This window comes from Fistularia commersonii, chromosome 9, assembly GCF_037954325.1.
Source record: "Fistularia commersonii isolate RoL2024-O1a breed Wild chromosome 9, RoL_Fcom_v1.0, whole genome shotgun sequence".
In the NCBI taxonomy this organism is placed as follows: domain Eukaryota; kingdom Metazoa; phylum Chordata; class Actinopteri; order Syngnathiformes; family Fistulariidae; genus Fistularia; species Fistularia commersonii.
Window position 1 is genome coordinate 4778553 of NC_141292.1, and position 21338 is coordinate 4799890.

Here is a 21338-nt window from a genome sequence, read left to right on the forward strand (position 1 = left end):
GAATGGATGGAGTTAATTTTCAGGGGTAGATGACCATCAGCCAGAATGAAAGGAAATGTGGTGACAGTGGTGAGACCAGCGGCGCTGTATGGACTAGAAACAGCGACATTGATGAAAAGACAGAAGGTAAAGCTGGAGGTTGCAGGGATGAAGATTTTGAGGTTCTTTTTGGGGAGTGACCAGGATGGATAGGATCAGGAATGAGTCCATCAGAGGGACGGTGCATGTTAGATGTTTTAGAGAGAAGGTCAGAGAAGCCAGGCTGAGATGGTTGGGTCGTGTGCAGGGGAGGGATAGTAGATATATTGGATGCTGGAATTGGAGCTGCCAGGCAGGAGGTCTATAGGAAGACCAAAGAGAAGATTTATGGACGCAGTGAGAAAGGATACGAAGGTAGTTGGATACAGAGAAGACGGTTAGATGGAGAAAGTTGATTTGCCGCGGGAAGGGAAAAGAATAACAATGGTTGAAGGACAAAGTAAAGTTTAGGGGTTCTACACAAAGACATGGGCATCTCTAGCTTGTTCTAAGCACACATTCTGGAGATTTTACTTACTTTAAATCAAACTCATATTCAATCTTAATCCCTCGGTTTGTCATAGTTTCTTATCTTGATGTTTTCGCCACATGGGGGATTTTTTTTTTCCCCCCTCCTCTGCCACATATCCCCCCTTGTCCATTACCGTGCTGACCATCTGTAAGACTGTGGCTTCCCACAGGAGGCTGGCTATGCTTTTCTCAAACCCTGAGGTGTTTCTGTAGGATTTTTCAGGATTCAGCCCACACTCACCAGAAGAGATGAAGCCACAACGATGCGGGGGCCTTCACATCACAAGATATTTCACCGGGAGTCTTTGTAGTCTCCATCCATGTATGTCACAGAAGTAGATGCAAGCCGCGGCAAGGCAGATGAAAAGCTTCACTCCCAGCACAAACCATGCAAGTACAAAATAAAAATCCAAGTCAAGGTTCAATGTGGACCACAAGAAACGTTACTTCGTTGGAGGAAGAAAAAAAAAAAGTGCTAGAGATGCTAGGACAACAAATGAAACCAGAGTTGTGAGCGCCATTGGAAAGCACAGCGATGGGTCCAGTCTGACAGTTTTTTTTGTTTTGTTTTCTGGACACAGAATGGCGTTTATGTTGATTTATTGTCGTAATGAGAGAGAATGATAATTCCTATTCACGCTGAAGCCCATCCCAGCTGTCACTGGGCGCGAGGTGGGGTTCACCTTGGAGCGGTCCACCAGTTGACCCCTCCTCTGCACGTCAGCAGGACACATACAACCATTCAGTCTCTCGTCCACACATCTGGACAATCTGGGGTTTCCAATGAACCTCCTACATGTTTTTGGACTGCGGGGGGAAACCCGAGAACTCGGAGGAAACCCACACAGGCTCGGGGAGAACATTCAAACTTCACACAGACAGACCCCCTCTGTCGAAATTCAAACCGGGACCTTCTCGGGAATCGCAAACCACTGCACCGGCTAGTAATTCAAATTAAACCACAGCGAATCAACCTTCTCCATCTGACCCTGTTCTCTGTATCCTCCTCACTCACACCAACTACCTTCATATCCTCTCTCGCTGCGTCCATAAATCTTCTCTTTGGTCTTCCTATAGACCTCCTGCCTGGCAGCTCCAATTCCAGCATCCAATATATTTACTATCCCTCCCCTGCAAATGGCCCAACCATCTCAGCCTGGCTTCTCTGACCTTCTCTCTAAAACATCGAACATGCGCCGTTTCCTCTGATGGACTCATTCCTGATCCTATCCATCCTGGTCACTCCCAAAAAGAACCTCAACATCTTCATCTCCGCAGTCTTTTCGTCAATGTCGCTGTTTCCAGACCGTACAGCGTAGCGTCGCTGGTGTCACCACTGTTTTGTACAATTCAACTTAAACGCGGTAACTGCAGGGAAATGTCCGACGGCGGCGCGGAGACGATCCCTCGGTAGCTGGTGAGAAACAGGCGGAGAGTGAGAAAGCCACGAGTTGAACGTCGGAAACGGGTAAAACCGTGAGAGGACACTTTTTCAGATGTGGGATAAATTATAACGGCGTGCGAAAAGGCAAGATGAAAAATAAGCACGGGAGAGTCGGGAGGGCGAGCTACCTCTTCTAATGAAGTGACGATCAGAGGAATAATGGAGAAAAGCCAGGGCTGATATACTGCAGTGATTTACTTGATGGGAGACAGGTGCAGCAGCAGTCAGGGGGGGGGAAGCAGGGGGGGCATTCCTGCTCTTCCTTCATTTCTTCTCAACACATTTTCAACCCTGGCCCCCTTTTTTCCCTCCTCACCGGCTTCCACATCTCATTTCTTATTCTCCTCTTCATTCTTTTTCTCAACTTTCACACATCCCTCTCTTTTCATCTTCACCTCCTCATCACTTTTTACCTCCTCTTATCTTTTGCTTCTCACTCCCTCATCACCTCTCCTCCTCTTGTCCTACTTGCTCTCCTGCTTCACAGACTTTCTCTTTGTGCCTTTCCCCCTCCTCTCTTGCTCGCTCGGCACCGAAGAACAAATTCGTCATCTTGTTCACTGTGCTGTGACTGTTAGTTTCGCTGTCAAGACGGATGAATTCCCGGCGCTAAAAGGTGTCGCCCGTTGAACCGCGCGTCGTCCCCAGCTATTTTACCTTTCCGAGATTCGAGATCGGGTCGGATCACCGCTCTGCGCGCCCAAAGAAATTTGACGGATGGATAGGATGAAGATCATGAAGATCTTTATGAACGTCATATCGCCCAATCTAAATGATACACGGTCAGTTCCCCGCCTGTAAAATAAAGATGCTGGTCAGTTGCCACGTCCGTCATTCCTAAGACGTGGCTCAAAGCATCCATGTTTGCCTGCAGGTTTTAATTTGTCCTTTACCTTGAGCCTCCCTCTGACATGTTGAATGAGACACAGTGCGTCACCTTCACATCCTGGCATGAGTTTTGCCATCCCTTTTTTCCGGGTGTTGGCATTCAACCCTGTTTAATTAAACACCATGTGACCGTTTTTACGGTGCCATCAAGCAGCTATGGATATATCATAGGTGCCGTCGCCTCGTACCGGCGGGTCCTCATGCGTTTTGCAATAGTCTAAACGCGCCTAAAGGGCCTCGGCAGCACTTGTTAATCCGAGTTCGGCTCCACCGAAGTCACCGGCATCTCAAAATGTAATTTGAGAAGAGCGTCTGCCCCCTTCAGGCAACGCACCCCAAACATGCTGCATCATTACCGCGATATTTTTTCATCCATTTATCTATTCGGCCCATCCTGGTTGCGGGGGTTCTGGAGCCTCTGGGACGAGAAGTGGGATTCACCCTTGATCGGCGCGCCAGTCGATCACAGAAACACATATAGAGACACACAACCATTCACATGTCTGTATAATTTAGGATCTGTAATGAAACCCATGCACGTTTTTGGACGTTGGGACAAAACCAGAGAACCCGAACCAGGAGAACTGAGGCGAGGGAGCTGTTGTGCCACTCCTGGTACATTTTTCCCTGTAAATCTGAAAAAAAAAAAAGAGAAAACGTGTTTTTCGGATGTATTCATTTTTTGTACTACAGTATACCCTTGTTTTTCGCAGGGGTTACGTTCCAAAAAAACTCGTGGTCGGTAAAATCCGTGAAGTAGAAACCTTAATTTTTCTTTTTTAAATTATTATACAATTAAATACTCTATTATACATTGAAAAGAAAGAACAAACCATTTTATTGGCTCAATCATTTGTTTCACAAATAAAAGTACTGTACTTTAGGAACGTATTTTTCAACAAATAACTTCTGTACTGTACTGTCAAATAATAATTTTAATCATCAATGTGAACAGAAGGCTTCAAATTGCGGAGATTAGCGCCGCCCACCGCGACCTTATTGCTGCTGCGAAACTTATTGCTGCTGTCTTCCTTATGTTTTTTTCTTCCTTCTTTATGGAAGGAACGGAAGATTCATTAATTCGGTAATGCCGACCTACAGCCGCATAGCTTTTACCTTCCCTTAGCATATCCAGAAGTTTAACTTTATCTGCAATAGATAGCATCTCCCGCTGCCTTTTGGGCCCTGCCGCAGGTCCAGAGCATTTTGTCAACATTATGGGTTTTAGAGAAACTGGAAATCGCAAGAGAATTTGCACGTACGTAATGTAAATTTGGCAAGCTTTTTTTACGTACGTGCACATATCAAACTGCAACGTTATTGACGCACAGGTAGAGAAGAAGCGCAGTGACTTTTTAGCCAATCAGAATGCAGAACACAATGCACGATGCAAATCCGTGAAGTAGCGCAACCGTGAAAAGTAAACCGCGTCATAGCGAGGGATCACTGTATACGAACAGCCTTGTTATTTTTTTGTATTAGTCCTCTTTTCTTCTCCAGAACAGAACAAAATGATGCAGAAATATTGCACCCACCTGCTCTCAAACTGGAAAACGTGACCGTCATCCTCTCGGTCGGGCCGTCGTACCGTACGTTCCGGGGCTCATTTAAGATTATTCCTGGCAACCAAACAACCAGACTCCTAAGAAATAAAATTCTGAAGCGGTGTGCCACATTTTTGAACGCTTCATTTTTTTTTCAACCGACCTTTCCTTAAACAGCTTCGGGGGACTCATAACCTCAAAGTGGGTGTAAAATCACCCGTGCTTTAATGGCATAAAGTGAAAATAGAAGCGGAGGAAACAGAATGTTGTATGTTTCAAAATAATCTCTAATGTATGACAGGCCCGTTCGGCAGCTCCCCGGGACTATGGGATGATCTGCGGAGGAAATGGTTTGTGAAATACCGAACTCATGAATTTCTTTCTGATATAATCCGCGGTCAGAACTCGTTTCTCCAGTCCTGCTGCATCTGGTTTAGCAACCAAACCAAATCCGACTAGGTTCTCTAAGATCTCAAAATCTTTGTACTTAAGACCTTAAAACACTTTATAGCCTTGACTTTGACACTATATAGCTTTATTTGTATTTCTTATTCTCCCCCCCCTTTTTTTTTTGTTCATACAATATCCTACTACCGCATTTTCGAGACTATAAGTCGCGTTTTTTTTCATACTTTGGCGGAGGGTGCGACTTATACTCCAGTGCGACATATGTGTTTTTTCCTTCTTTATTACGCATTTTATGGCTGGTGCGACTTCCTGGAGCGACACATAGTCCGGAAAATACGGCATTATTTATTATTGTTATGTTTTACTTATTCTTATTCTTATTCTTATTCTTATTCTTATTCTTATTCTTATTCTTATTCTTATTCTTATTCTTATTCTTATTCTTATTCTTATTCTTATTCTTATTCTTATTCTTATTCTTATTCTTATTCTTATTCTTATTCTTATTCTTATTCTTATTCTTATTCTTATTCTTATTCTTATTCTTATTCTTATTCTTATTCTTATTCTTATTCTTATTCTTATTCTTATCAGATACTCCTAGCTTTTGTGTTTCTGGAAAAAAAACGAAAACTCAAAGAAATGAATGTATATGTGTATATGGTTTTGAGATGGCTATTTGGTAGAGTGGTGACTTCTGAATAACGACGACTGGTACTTTTGATCTTCGGTTACTGAATTGCAATTTTTGTAAGCCGCTTTTGGATAAAAGCGTCCGCTAAATGACTGTAATGTAATGTAAATGTAATGCAATGGAAAGGAGAAGAAATATTCATTATAGTCAGCAAGAAGAAGTTCGAGGACTGACCCAGTCAATTACCACTTTTTAGACCGGCTCCTCCCCCGCACAGGCAGAGGGGACGGAAGACTTTTTGGAAACGTTTTCTCATCGCACGTGAGGCAAAAATAGTGTAGGTCACCTCGAACTCGGTGTTATTCTGATGACCTGCTAACATCATGTCAAGGGGCGAGCACCAAACGCAGCTGCTCCTCATGTTAACCCCTCGGATGAACAATCTTGTTGGCCATTGAAGGACCGCCGCTTTCATATCAATAAAAACCAGAATCCTTCAACCATTTTTCTCATCACTAAATGCACCCTTGTTTAGCGCTGTCAGTGGGCACCAATGTCCCCAAAGCGGCACTCTTATCATTATTATCATTATCATCATCATCATCATCAACTTTATTTATAAAGCACTTTAAAAAGCAAGAGCCAGACCAAAGTGCCGCACACCAAGCGGGGGAGAAAAGACATAAAACGAACAACAACGGGATAAGACCGCAGAAAGCTAAGATATCAGTAAAAGTGCAACGACCAGTAAGATAAGAAAAAAAATAAAATAAAAAAACGGGATTCATTCAATAAGATCAAATAGGTCTCAAGACCGGTCTTAAAATCGGACCGTTACGGCGCCTGCCTAATGTGCCGAGGTAAATTCAAATTTTTTCGGTTAAACCGGTCGTGTGTCTGTGAGCTGTTTCAGCCCACGCGTCTTCCACAGCAACCATGACATGAGACACAAAACAAGTGAATATTTCTAAGACTTTCTTATCAGCAGCCCTTTGCCGCAGCTTCAACTGCATTCAATAAACCAACCAGCCTTGACCACCACTTTATACGTCCAGATCATTAAGATAGTATCTACACGTCCTTCACCAGACCTTGAACCGCTACAAAATAATCAGTCCAAAGAGCCCCCTTAACATTTTCAAACTTCGCTCACACAAAGCCCATTTAAGAAAATTGCTCCCGGTTGTTCGACAACCGAAAAAAGTCCGACCACCGGACCCATCATCATTATTGACGTCGTTATTCTATTTATATACCGATGTGTCCCTTAATGATTGTGAATCAATTCCTGGTGTGAGCAATTTTTTTTTTAGTTTCTACTTGTATAAGAAATTTTGCATTCATTCCGTAATTTTTCTCAATGTTCCAGTAGTATAGAAAACTATCATGTGGAGGATTTCAAAGTGTTTCTAGTTATTTTGCTTATTTGTTTCTTTTTTGGTTCCCTTTTTTTTAGAAAAAAGGTATTTGATCCATGAAAGTCCAGCATTGAAACACTGTAAATAAACACATTAAATTGCATGTAAGCCCATTTGTGGCATTTTATTTGAGCCTTTGATCCGCTTTTCTTTATTTTTATATATCTGTCTCAGAAGCAGGGAAAAAAAAAAATAGCCACAAAGAGTTCACCGGCGCATCCTGAAAATCTTCAAAAATTTCCTTTGATTGATCTCGCAGCTCTTCTGCGTCTCGCAACCCGGGGTGCTCTGATTCCCGGCTTTGGAAACTCTGCAGCTGTTGAAAGGTTTCCTTGACAGAAACACCCTCTGGTTAGTAAAACAGGATTCATTTCGATATGTAATCTTATTACCATCATTCACTTCGACTCAAGTTGTTTTTAATTTGGGCCGAAAGTAAATTACTTGCCGCTCAGACCGACCAGGAATTAAATGTTCAAATATTAAATACAGGCAATCACGAGCGCCGGAGTCAGACACAATATAGGATGGTGAGACTTAAACATGGTGTAGAATCTGTAATTGGGCGGAGAACCCTCTCAGGGGGGGAGTCGGTCTTACACGTCCGAGGAAAACGACATGCATCAGCATATTGGGAAGGTTGAATCGCGAAGATTGGGATCCGGTGTCTGAACGAGCCTTCGCTCCCGGTTAAAAACAAGGGGTCTTACTACAGCGGTACCGGTTTGTCTTTCTTTTCTAAACATTTGCGACGTCAACCGTCGGGACGAAGCACAAGAAACGGAATATCTTGGATGCCGCTTTAGTCCAAGGATGTGCCAGACTGTCAAAACAAACACAAGATACGGTGAATAGCGTTCTCAGGAGACGGCGGCCAACACTCGTCCGTGGAGCCGTACTCGGGTGAATATTTAGAAATCCAGAGATAGGCTCCAGAAAACACTAACAAAAAACACAGCAAAGTGATGAATTTAATCCTCGTGCGATCATAACATTGTGTTTACTCCCCTTGTCCTACGGGTCAAAAATTACCCATAAGAGAATCTTTGTACCCTTTATAGCCAACATGGAAACATAAACAAAAAAGACTTTTTCTAATCATGGGGTCTCTTTAGGAAAAGTCATAAAATTTCAAGTTGGAAAAAAATAGGTTAAGGTGTTTTTTTCTACAGCTAAACATGGTAGTGGGTCACTTTTGACCCGCAAAACAACACAAGGGTTAACTTGGATTTTGAATTTCTTTAAGTTAAATTTGAATCCGAAAAACTCCGGCAACATCGTCGGCCCAGATTTGTCTTTCCACCTCCTGACTCGGACGTGACTCACTTACCAAACACTTATACTAAACTCCGAATATCCCGCTGAGCGTCATATATGGCTAATTAAAAATGACTTGTTTCCACTATGGGCAGTATGAAACACTTGAAGTTTAATTGAGCCGCGATGGAATTCGTTACCGCAAAATGAACACGATTGTTCTTTCTTGTTATTCAATCCACATTAATATGAGTCGGTATTGCCAAGTAGTCTTGGCAACTCTTCCTGTCCTGTCTGCACTTAAGTCCCTTCATCAATGCATGATGGCAACATCTTCTCTTCTCACTTGATTTATCGCGGCGGTCGTGCCAACGGTCATACCGTCGCTATTTATTTTATAAGTATTAACGCTTTTATGTTTCAAGTCGGCTAACCGTCCCTCCGTCGCCCCAACCTCTTGAGGCTGAAGACCGCCCGTATTGAGCTCAGATCTGCCCAAGGTTTCTGCCATTGGTTTGATTTCTAGCGATAAAAAAAAAAAATGCAATATGCTCTAACATAACTAAGTGGACTTAGCATTCAGAGTGACACATTCATTTTTCTCACAAAATGAACAGCCTAAATGGACCCTTAATGGTTGCCTTTTTTATTCTGCATTACTGACGGGTAATTAACATGCCGTTTCACAATTAAGAAAAAAAACGATGGTGAAAACGTGTCTTTTACCCTCGAGGCCTTGAATCCACATGTAACAAGTCATCGGTAAAAAGATATGAGACATACAGAAACAGGTATGAAATATTTAAGCCGGTTGTTAAACTCCGGGAAGGTGGAAAAGCATTTAATTTCACATCTTTGTTGAGATTTCTCCCAAAGACAGTTGGCAATATCAGCAGATTTCTGCAGCTGGCACAAAAATTCATGGGACAAGCGTCCGTGTCAGCACTTTCTCGCCCCTCAGCCGGCGCGTAAAGGGACATCACGCTCGTCAGCTGCGGTAAGCCGGAATTATAAGGACAAATAACATTGTGTCTGCGAGCAGGGCTTTTCAGAGAGGATGTTCTCGGCAAAACAAAACAACAAACTGTAAAGTGCACGAATCGGGATGAAGCTCCGCCGCATCCGCGACTTTCCTTCAAGAGCGGCGTCCGATGCAAACGTGGATATCGCACGTAGAATTAATCTTCACCGGTGTCCATTTCAGGGAGGGACGGTGATGACGGATTCTATTTATACACTCGGACAAATAACAAAGCAACCGGGGAATGAAATGTTTCGTCCGTTATTTGAGTCAAAAATCCTCTTAGCAACTTGAATTCTGCACGGGAGATTCCCGAAACCTTTCAAGTCCCAAGCCAAATACAAACATGGTAGCGACCCATGACCTCTCAGCACCTGTAAGTTGTTAAAGCATTAAAATACTGCTTGTGCAAGTGGACACACACACACACACACACACACACAGACACACAGAGTTCAAAAGGAGACTAACTCCTACTCTAAATACTTCGATCTTTATCTTGTGTAAGAACTATCTTGAAATGGCACGTTTTCGTTGCACGTATACCGTAATTTCCAGACTAAAAGCTGTTATGTTTTTTTAACACTTTAAACCCTACGGCTCAAACAATGATGCGGATAATTTGTGGATTTTTTTGGGGCTAACAAGCTTCATGCCGCCAAAATATTTAGCTGCGTCACATCGGACCAATGAAATTACCGTGAAATTCTGAGGCTGTTCAATTCCAACACTGAAGAAGACCGTTTTAATGTTTTTTATCGCGCAGGAGGAAAACGAAGATAGCATTTAACTGGAGTAGGACAAAGCGGGGATAGAATATGGATGGATGGATGGATGGATGGATGGATGGATGGATGGATGGATGGATGGATGGATGGATGGATGGATGGATGGATGGTTGGATGGATGGATGGATGGATGGATGAACTTTTCCTTTTCCTTTTGTTATTAATTATTCATCTTTTTCTCCAGCTGTGTCACAAGCACTTTTTGCAAAAAAAAAGCATTTCCAGAGCATATTTGTAGATGTTACTGGGACGTATTTGATTAAAAATTTAAAAACAAATATATGTTTCTGTATAACATCTTTCTGTGTAAATAAAGTGTCCACGTAGCAAAGTGGACACCTGTGGCTTACCTGTGAAGCCTATATACTGTATGTACACATATATTTATCTAGTTTTTTTTTTTTCCAGTGTGCTCAATAGTCCGAAAATTACGGTAAATTCCTTATGTTTTAACAATGACTGTTACAACAAACCTTGTCTGAGTTCACCTGAGGAAAATGTCCTTGTAGAGTGGACAGCATCTCTGTGGAGAAACCCAGGGTCCGATTTCCTGATGGTGAGGAAGACTAATTCACTCTGCACTGACATGAATGCAGCGGTCGGATATTGCCGATGTTGTGCTGTATGCATGACCAAACGTGACTTAATAAAGGGTCTACTTTCAAAATTGATCTGTTTTAACCATGCAAATATAAAAATAATGATAATGATAATGATAATAATAATGAGAAGAATAATTGTCTAAAAATATTGTTTTTTGCTTCAGTCCAGTCTCTTGTGTTGGAAGTCAAGTCTAGTTTCCTACAAATGGCTGAAGGAAAGCAGAACGCTATCCTTAGTCATGGCCTCGGGTATTTTATTCCATGATTAAAAAAAAAAAAAAAAAAAAAGAAAAATTGTACTATTGAAATACCAAAGCACAAGCCGCATTTTACTTTTGCAAAACTATGTAAAAAAAATAAGTGTTTGCTTTGACAGCGGGTCTGTAAAGAATGATCGCAAAACCCAGCGGACTGTCTCGTGTCCCGGGGTGGGTCACAATTCAATTGGCTTGATATTGCGCACCATTTTTCTGCTTCACAAAGCATAATGCCATATTGTTGAATCACGCAGGGCCACTATGCAGTGCTGCGCCCCTGCCTGGGAGTAATTTAGATTTATGTCCGGGATCATCTCTCCCACCTACAGTTTTACAACATGACACCACTATGTAAGGAAGACCCATTGATTGCTTGAGCGTGATCTTGTTTTTATTTGCATACAGAAAAAAAAAAAGATTTTCCTTTTACTCCCACAATCGTCTGGGTTGTGAGTTGAAATTTCCATCCCGCATCTGCGTCTCAGAAGAAACGGACCCGCTCCTGACCAAATGTGTCACACGTGCGCGACTGAAGTGCTTTTACCGCTTGATCGCGAGCGAGAGTGAGTCAGGTTGGGAATTAGTAGGAGGTAGGCGTGGATTAAGGCTTCTTCTCATTAGACCGGGGGCAGCAGAGCTGTAATCCACGCCCTCCCTCGCAGCTTACAGTACTCACACAGAAACAAAACACCCAACTCAAGCCATTGAAAAGTTTAGATTCATTAATTTTGCATGATCAAATAGCAGCGGCAGCCTTTCATGCTTTCAAGACGGGGGCTGCTGATGTAACTGGGTGGAAATGAGAGGTGTGTTGCAGCAGGTGAGCAGGTTCGGTTTTCATCTGAAAAAACGATGGGAACTGATATATTGTTGTTGTGTCTGACCCGGGGTTCAGGGTCTATTCCATTTTTTTTTTTTTTTTTTTTTTTAATCTATGGGTTTTGCAATAACCTAAACCCGCCACAGCTTGGGCGAATGTCCCTGACAGGTGATTTTTCTTAAAATCAGACATCATGCAATGATGACGGTCACATGGAAGAGCGATGTTTGAAAAATATCTGTAAATTATACGATGCAAAGTACGGTACTGTGAGATGGGAGTTGTGCTGTGCATGATGTGACTTCTTCTTCTTCTTTTTCTTCATCTTCTCTCTGCTTCTCCCTAATAAGAGGTTGCCATAGTAAATCATCTGTTTCCATCTTGCCCTTTCCCCTGCATCTTCCAATTCACACCCTCTGACTGCACATCCACAAATCTCCTCTTTGGTCTTCCCCTTTTTTCCTCCTGCCTGGCAGCTCCATTCCGACGCTTTCTTCTCTTCACGGTGTCCAAACCTCCTGTCCGACTTTGTCCCCGAGACGTCCAAAGAAAATCAGAAACCCTTCAGCTCCGCTTGAGGTCTTTTTGGTCGTACAGAAGGGCTGTTCTCACCATCTTGTAAAACCTTTCCGTTCATTTTCATTCGCACACATGTACTCTGTCTTGCCGTGACTGACCTTCATTCCTCTTTTCTCTGGAGCATGTCTCCACCTCTGCAAGTTCTCCTCCACCTGCTCCCTGTTCTCACCGCACAATGTCATCTGCGAATATCAGAGTCCACGGAGACTCATGTCTGACCTCATCTGCTGGCCTGTCCATCACCGTGGCGAACGAGGAGGGGTTCAGGGCCGACGCTCGCTGCAGTCCCACCTCCACCTGGAACCTATCTGTGACTCCTACACTTCACCTCTCTTGTGCTGCCGTCCTAGATTCTGTGTCTTGGACCGCAAACGTATTTCTCTACCATTCTAGATTTCCTCACGCTGCACCACAATCTCTTGGCACTTTGTTGTTCGGTTTCTCTAAAATCCATGGAGACATGATGTAGCTCCTTCTGACTTTCTCTGTCCTTCTCCGTCTGCACCCTCAAAGCATCTGTAGTACTCTAATGAAACCATGCGGCTGCTCACGTTTCGTTCGTGATACTACTAAAAGAATTGTGTTTTCGGCAAAGCTTATGAATACGATTGATTTTTGCGCAAATAGCCTCCTTTGCGTTTGAGAATCCAACATTTTCTGAATGCACGAATCAAGGGGGGACATATTCATGTATGACTGGATCTCGGTAAAAGTGAAACAGAACTATACGGGACTTGTAGTTCAAACTAATTTGGAGACATGAACCCAGATCAGTCGTTCTCGCTAAACCTGACAATATTTGTCTGACATTTAGAATCATAAACTCCCCGAACAAGAGAAGACGTGCTGTGAGGCTTGTCCTTTTCTTTTTTTTAAAAAAATACACAATTTTGCCTCCGCTCTGTGTTTGAATGAGAATCACCGGGAAGTGTGACAAGACCCAAATGTAGATGCCAGAAAGCGTCAATGGGATTCATTATGGAGGCCTAGAAAAAACAGGCTTCAGGTACATTAGGGAACATGCTATGCTATCAGCTTGCTTCGGAACCCCCGGATTTTTTTTTTTGCTTTCATCAATTGCAACCGGTATGTTTAGAAAAAATCCGATTTTTTTTTTGGAGGGGTTGTGTGAGGTCAGATTTTGGAAGGGCGGTGCCAGAAGAAGCAAATAACCTGACAGGCTTTGAATTTTTTTGCCAGGTTATTTCCTTTGATTCAGTTGCTTATGTTGAGCTTCTTGTGAAAATAACCTCTAAAAGTTGAAAAAAAATCTATCTATGTTTTTTTTGTGTGTGTGTGATGTGCATGATGAATTCTGATTCGCCCAAAAACTACAACCGAAACATCTGGTTCTGATAGAACATGGTTGTTTATATTTTTTTCTGTCAAGTTAAATAACAAACATAGTTCCTCTTGAAACGGCTTACCAACGACATTAGCATCGTATTATTATTATGTTCATCATGTTTCTGTGAAATAACCATAATTTTGTTTTGTGGTATTAACAGTGAAGTATGAGCATTCATTCTTTCATGACAAAACATGTTTGGTTTATGCCGTTTAGCTATTAATTTACTTTCCTGTCACTTTTGCTGTTGATATTTTTGCGATTTAGTTGCTCAGTCTGCTGCTCATAACTCTCAGTTCTTTTCAGGTAATCATATGGGACGGTGCTATGGTTTACAAAGGATGCATCTTTGTAAAGAATAAAAAAAAAAAGAATCTGAACTGCAGCTGACTGAGCTTCACTTTATCTCAGAAACACTAGAGGCAGCTTGTCAGGCATCTGATGTTTTATATTCAGGGGTAATATCAGGATTCGGGTGAAAAGAGAAACCCAGGTGTATCTGGCCACTGTCTGTGCAGAATTCAATCAAACACAAGTCAGATCCCTTCTATTTTTCTTAATTTCACTTCAGTTGAGCGTGCTCTGCTGACATGAATGGTATATGAGGCAAAGTTCCGCACAACCCCCCCATTAAAATGTCGCGTACGTCACTAGCGGGGCCACGTTTTGTACTTTTCTATTACAAAGTATTCCCGGTTTGTACTTTCAGATCCCTCAGCTGGATCCCTTTCTGAGCCTTGGGTTTCATCCTACTTGCACCCGATCTTGTTTTCAGTCAGGTGACATCACATTTGGCGTATCTTATACTCTATCACTGATCAGGGCTTATCATAACCAGATGAACCTGTGTGCTCTGCGGAAAGCAGATTCTGATTATAGTTTCTGTCGCTACAAACCACGAGTTTCTTCCTAGTTGCTTTTTTGGAGATCTTTTTATCCAGCACTCTTTGTCTAAAATAAGCTTTTTGTTGTTCTTCCATATACACATATCTTCATTTACATATTAAAAATCTTGATATAGATGTGGTTTGTACCAAGGAGACGCACCGTCCCCCGTTTCTGTCCTGCACAGACCTGAGCCACTGAAGCCAGATCGTCCCAAATAGCGTCTTCGGACGCTGATTTCAGAGTGGTGCGACAATCGGCAACCTTTTCTACGCGGATGATATCGAGCTGTGTGCCAAGAGTGAGCGTGGCATTCATTCTCTGACATCAGGATATCATTAGGACCGGATAAATGTGGACGGATGGTGTGGCGAAGAGAGAAGAAGATCACCACTGAAGGGGTTGAACTATCCGAAGGCAACATAGCAGATGTTCAGGACAGCTACAAATACCTGAGGATCCCAGGGGAAAATTGCAACCATGAGGAAGCAGCACGGAGGTCAGCCACAGCCAAATACCTTTGAGGGGTGAGGCAGGTCCTGAGAAGTCAGCTGAATAGCAAGAACAAGATCCGGGCAATAAACACCTTTGCCCCCACAGCGAGCAGATACCCCTGCTGGTGAAATATTCTGGAAGAAATGGAAGCCACTGATATAAAGGCGAGGAAGCTCCTCAAAAATTCATCCCATTTTACAGTGTCCCGAGGCATACTGTAAAAAGCGGAAAACAGGAGGCCGCGGACTGGTGAATGTCAGGAAGAAACTGCGAGCCTCCGGGAATACATCAGGAAGATGGCCCCAAATGATGAGCCGCTAAGTACATGACTCGAGCGGCAGAGGCCGAGGAAGGAGGAGCCGGAAGTTTCTGTCGTGGACAGACAAGCCCTTGCATGGCAAGTACCATCAGCAGCTCGAGGGACATCGCAAAAAATAGCGGTGGCCGGACCGGAAGACGGCGCGGAGGCATTGATCTTGGCCGCACAAGGGCGAGCCTTGAACACAAGATCAATGGAGGCCAGAGTTTACCACATCGGACAAGGTTGTGGCTCGCGGAGACGTCCCTGAGATAATCAAGCACAAAAGAGCGGGGTGTTAGATGCTGGCAGGAAAAGCATACATCACCAAATGGCAACCGCTGTACAGAGAAACATCTGGGCTAAATGTGCGCTGAAGGTCCCAAGATCAAGGTGGAGCGGGACAAACTCGTGATGGCGATCCGACGGGACATGGTGATGGAAGACAAAAAGCATAACGGCGGATGTGGTGATCCAGAGTGACAGCAACATCAGGAAGAAAGGGCATGAGAAGCTGGACAAATACCAAGGTTTCGAGGAGGAGATGGAAGGGGAGGGGGTGGGATGTGAGGTGTCGGGGCTAAAAGTGGTTCTGGTTGTGATTTGGTCTCTGGGATTCATCACCCCCAGGCGGCGGGGGGGGGGGCGGACGGCTCGAGCAGATCCCGAGCAGATCATCTGAGATCTCCGTCCAGAAGAGCGCGACCCTGGGAACAGAAAGGAGCTCCCGGCCCCCCCCTGCAAGGAAACCTTAGCTCGAAGGAGACGCAAAAACGAAACACTGCGTAGAAGATTTTTTTTTTTTCTCCGTAATATATTGTGGCATCCCTGGCGGCCTTCGAGACGCGATCGGCCGAGGGGTGAGGTATGTAAATGAGCCAAGGACTGAGGGATGTGGGATATAAGCCAAGAGACTGTAATAACTCCTTCACTAGGGTTTGCTATGTGGTGGAGGTTATTCAGTTAGGTCTGTGTTGTGTTATATTTGCGTTGCCAATTTTTAGCAGGTTTCAAAGCCGTGGGTGAAGCAGACGCCCGGGTGAACTGGCCTTCGGGTTTTGGTCAATCCTAAAGAGCAAAACCCAAAGCTCACTAAAGCGTATGCTTTGCATATGGATCAGGCGATTGTTTTTATGCTACGTGCTACATACCGCTACTACAACCGCTAACACCTAGTTTACAACCGCTACCACCTAGTTGAACACAATGCACGTCTTCACATTGATTTATGTCGGCAATATATTTTTTTTTTATCTCAGCTATTGTTAAGTACTTGTTAAAGTCTGTACCTTTTTGTACTTTTTTCTTCTTTTGCTCGGTTTAAAAAATGACATGCCTTCTTCACTTGATCCCGGCAAACAACATAACCTACCTGTTCCCTAGAGGATGCAGAGCCGTACGATAAATTATTAAGGGAACTGTGGCTGATGCATTACTTGCAACAACCTTTAGTGGAGACAGCATGTGTTCTGTTGTGTGGACAGATATTGCTCTCATCTCTGCAGCCAGTGTCATGGTCTCCAGATGGTGGAGGATAAAGGATCCTCTGACTTCCACCACCGCCGGGTCACCAGGCTGCTGGTCCACGTCATAGTTTATAATGACATAATGGAGCCTTTCTTTCTTTCTTTCTTTCTCTCCTTTTTTTCTTCGGACTTACCGTTTAAAAACACGTCTCAGGTCTGGAAGAGAGGAAGCTCTTCACCCGGCCCTGCTGTCCTACTCTGTGTTTGTGATCACACTTCGCTGGGAGGGGGAAAGGATTTTCTCCCTCCATTTGGGCCACCAGTGATTAGATGAGTCTATGTCTGAGAGTTTAATCCCTGTTGGAAGGAGCACCAAGTTGCATGTGGCAGGCACGCATGAACAAACACACACACACACACACACACGCACAATTTGAGATCCAGATGTATCTTTTTTTTTTTTAAGCGGTGCTGCATCTGCAGGGAGTCTGCAGTTCTCATGGCAAAGGCCCAAGCTGCTTATTGATGGGCAGATTTAACCTGCATTCATTTCACTCGGGCATTCCTTTGTCAGACCCTCTCACTCGCTCACTCCCCCAACACACACACACACACACACACACACACATACACACACACACTCATCATCAGCCAAGAGTTGCTTGAGACTGTCAACTAAATTGCGCGTAAGGAAATTATGTCTGAAAAACAAGAATTATTTTATCTAGCCCTTCTTTTCCTCAGTTTCTGTTTTAACAAATTTTATAACCTGAACTGACAGTAACCTCTGCATCTGTGATTTTATTTTCCTTTATTATTTGTCAGTGTTGCTCAGACAGAATGACAGACCGGTTTTAGCATAATAATGTAGATTTGTGCAGCATGTGAATATTCATATTTACAGATTTGGCAACTGCTCTGACAAGTTGCTCCCTCTTGCACCTGCCAAGTCTTTGCACATTTGCATGCAGATTTTATTCCTTTTTTTTTTTTTACATTTAGACTTGTTTCTGCACGTTTACCTGTAAGTATAAAACAGTGTTCATTTGGGTAAGGTAGAATTACAATTAGACAGACAAATTAATCAGTTTTTCTTTTGTATAGACTTTCCAACCTCTGATGGAATTTTCACAGATTTCACAGATGGAATGTGACAAGGAACTATTGTTTTGTTTTTTTTTTTGTTTGTGTTTTCAAGTCACTTGCAAAAAAAAAAAAAAAAAATCACATTAAAATTATATCAAGAATATATCAGTCCTTTGTTAAAATTGAGCGGTGTTTTGGTTGCATATCTGTTATCAGCTTAAAATCATCTTGGATTATTATACATATAGAGATAGAGCAAACACCAAGGAAGGCAGATGAAGGTCTCATAATATTACAAAGACCAATATAGATAAAATGTATCTAGTCTATGATCACAATTCATTCACCTTCACATATTAAAAGCTGGAATATTCATTTTCCTGTTCATTCCCCCCAAACTTATTCCAGCTGATCTTTAGACATCAGACCAAATGTAGTTTCTCATTAACGTGTTTCTTCAACTTACTCTATTAAGATAACTGGCTTGATATCCCAATATTTCAATAGATAGATAGATAGATAGATAGATAGATAGATAGATAGATAGATAGATAGATAGATAGATAGATAGATAGATAGATAGATAGATAGATAGATAGATAGATAGATAGATAGATAGATAGATAGATAGATAGATAGATAGATAGATAGATCCAACATATTAGTTGATGCATAGTTTCAAAAAAAATTAATCCATTAAACTGATCTAAAAGAGATGGCTAGAGCTCATACTTTACAAAAAAATTGAAATATACATGTTCACATGGGTGCATGTGTTCCCATATGGTTGTCACTTATATCTTTATTGATTTATTCAGATCATCATGATGAAGTAAATATAATAGATACGCGTGTTCACATGTTAAGTTTGTCAATAGGCAGTAAAAATGCTGATGTTTACATTTGTGCATCTGCACATAGGTTTGTCGATAGATAGATAGATAGATAGATAGATAGATAGATAGATAGATAGATAGATAGATAGATAGATAGATAGATAGATAGATAGATAGATAGATAGATAGATAGATAGATAGATAGATAGATAGATAGATAAATCCATTTTTGTGTTGTTGTGGTGTTGCAGTGACTCACTCCCACCACCTGGGGACTATGATGTGTCTGGGAGCCGGTCGACGACGACCACCAAACAGTAGAAGAAGAGCGGCTGCCGCTTATGTCATTTATACTCCAGTGCATTCTCATTAACTTTTTGTCCCACCGGAAAGTTTCCTGATTGAAATGTATCTCTTGAGCTACGTGTGAAGAGCGCACCGCAGCAAACACCTTGTTATCCTGCTAATCTCCTGCTGCACAGTCACTGTTATATACGCCGGAGTTCAGTGTGAAGGCCCCCGGACAATGCCGGAGTTTCACCCGGCTCATTCCAGGCAAGAAGTGAAGACTGTTCATCATCACACCGAGCGAGGAGGTGAAGAAACACGTGCAAAGCAGGTTGGAGGTGAGGAAACGTGTGCGAGCGGTTTGAACGACTGGAGGAAAGCGTCAGGTTTGATGCATGTTAAAATGAGGATGAGAGGAAAGGTGTATGAGACGGGCTGGGATCGGGGGAACCAGCCCATGTTAGATGTTTGGAAAATAAAGTCAGATTGAGTTGGTTTGAACGTGTGCAGAGGAGGGATGGTGAAGATCTGGGTAGGAGGGTACTGAAGTTGGAACCGCCAGGCGGGAGACGGTTGCATGGAGGCAGGTGATTGGCTGTGGGAGGCAGCTGAAAGGAAGTGAAGACCAAGGGAAGGTATTTTTCTCACCTGGAATACAAAAACGGCAGTGTGTGCTGGTGGTCTGGCTTTCATCCATGGAAAATGAACGACATTGTGGGACCCCCTCCTCGAACACACACACACACACACGCTCACACACAACTTTCAAAAGAGTTTTTGTTGCAGTTGTTATCATAGCATGCACAGAAGAGACAGAGTTATGCAACTCACACTCTTGAAAATTTGAATTGATACACCTGTACATCATGTTGGATGGGCTGTACGCTACACAAGCTCATGAATCCTTCAAATTAAATACCGGCATGAAATATTTGGATGAGGAATGAAAAGCTCTTAATTATGAAGATGTGCAGGTGTTTGAGTTCTTTTTTTTTTTTTTTTTTTTTTTTTTTCCATTATTGGAGTAGCTTCTGCGTGGAAGCCTGCAATCACACCACAGCAGCTGTCATTTCCTCTGTCCTCCGGTGCGACTCATGCATCCTCTGGCTCCGGCATACACCATCATGTTACTCATTCCCTCCAAAAAATGCACACACACACACACACAAACACACACACGCAGTCTTACTCACTCCATTCTACATGCAGGGCCTGCTCAGACCACGTTTAATTGCACATACGGCATCTGCAAATTTGCAGCAGAACAGGGTTCTGCATCTTCAGATGTGTGCAGAGGCCACTATCCACGCATAGAATTACAAAAAAGGACTTTGAATATGTGAAATAAGGTAAATATGGTGGGTTTTCATGCAAGAGACATGCGCCGGCTGCCTTTTTTCCCCCTTTTTATTTTAGCCTTACATAGTTCAACCTACCGAACGACTGCACAATAAACACTGTCCGCTTAGATGATTCACGTTTTGTCTCTCCAATGCTGTTTCATTTCGGAGGGATAGATAGATCTTTATTTTATTTATTCAACTTTTTTTTTTCAATACCCAGCAAATTAACAATTCTGCATCGGCATATTTGTTGAAATATTCGGGAGGTGAGGATGTGAGCTTACTACAATAAATTAAAAGAGGCTCCCAGACTTTGTGAATCTTTTTTTTTTTTTTTTGTCCAGATCTGAATGGATAATTTAATCTTTTCAATTTTTTGATGGAGCCTTTGGTGATTCAGTTGAATTAAATCACCTAACCTCTGTGTTATCATGATATAATAATTTATTAATCCCTTATGGGGAAATTCTTTCTCTGCATTTAACCTATCATGAATGAACCATGAGCAGTTGAGCAGTTTGGGGTTCAGTATCTTGCACAACAACACTTTGACGCACTGGGAGGAGCCGGGAATCCGACCGGGAATGTTCGGTTCCACTTATTAGTTTGCAAAAGTATAAGTTTGTAATATTGTCCTCAATATGCATCAAGCAATGTATTCCCCTTTGACCCCCAAATAATGCAATTCTTTGAACAGGTTGCTTATGAATCTAAATTCAAAATCCTAATATCAATGTCCAGAACTTTCTCATTTTAAGAATGTATAGAGCGAGCCAAGTGCGCTTTGTTTAATCCTAAAGTGATAATGTTGAATCCAAATTAGGGTGCAATTATGTTAGCTTTCTTATTATAATGGGTGCGTGAGGGGATGTTAAATTGGATCAACTTAAGACTTGCAGAGGAAGCAGCTTGATTCTCTTCAAATAGAAGATTATCCCATGTTTTCGTCGGGACCGCCGGTCGCTGTTCTCCCCAACCGACGAGAGTTTTTCCCGTGACTCATTTTTGAAAGACATATTTTCATTTTATACATATTATACATAATTGCTACTTTCAAATAGGGGTTGTTTTTTTCCTCTCTTTG

General features: G+C 42.5%; 1 pseudogene; it reads left to right on the plus strand.

Annotated features, from left to right (window-relative positions):
- The first annotated feature begins 12384 nt into the window (after window positions 1–12384).
- LOC147231025 (uncharacterized) lies at window positions 12385–15990 on the plus strand (annotated as a pseudogene).
- Window positions 15991–21338: the final 5348 nt, after the last annotated feature.